Below are 278 nucleotides of genomic sequence, written 5' to 3' on the forward strand. Positions count from 1 at the left end.
CCCCCTACCCCGCCTCGCCCGCGCCTCCCTTTGGGCTCAGTCTCTCCCCGAGCCTCACGTCCCCGCTCCCGCGCCCGGCAGAAAGCATCCTTCCCGCCATTTTACTTACCAGGGAGTCGACTCAGGATCTGAAATCAGACACCAATGGACTGGTTTGTGGGCAGAAACACGCACGCACGCACACACACACACACACACACACACACACACACTCACACACACACATTTGCACCCCAGCTCACGCTCAGACACTTACACGCGCGCGCAAACACACACAC

Source organism: Mastomys coucha, unplaced genomic scaffold (genome assembly GCF_008632895.1).
Source record: "Mastomys coucha isolate ucsf_1 unplaced genomic scaffold, UCSF_Mcou_1 pScaffold8, whole genome shotgun sequence".
Taxonomy (NCBI): Eukaryota; Metazoa; Chordata; class Mammalia; order Rodentia; family Muridae; genus Mastomys; species Mastomys coucha.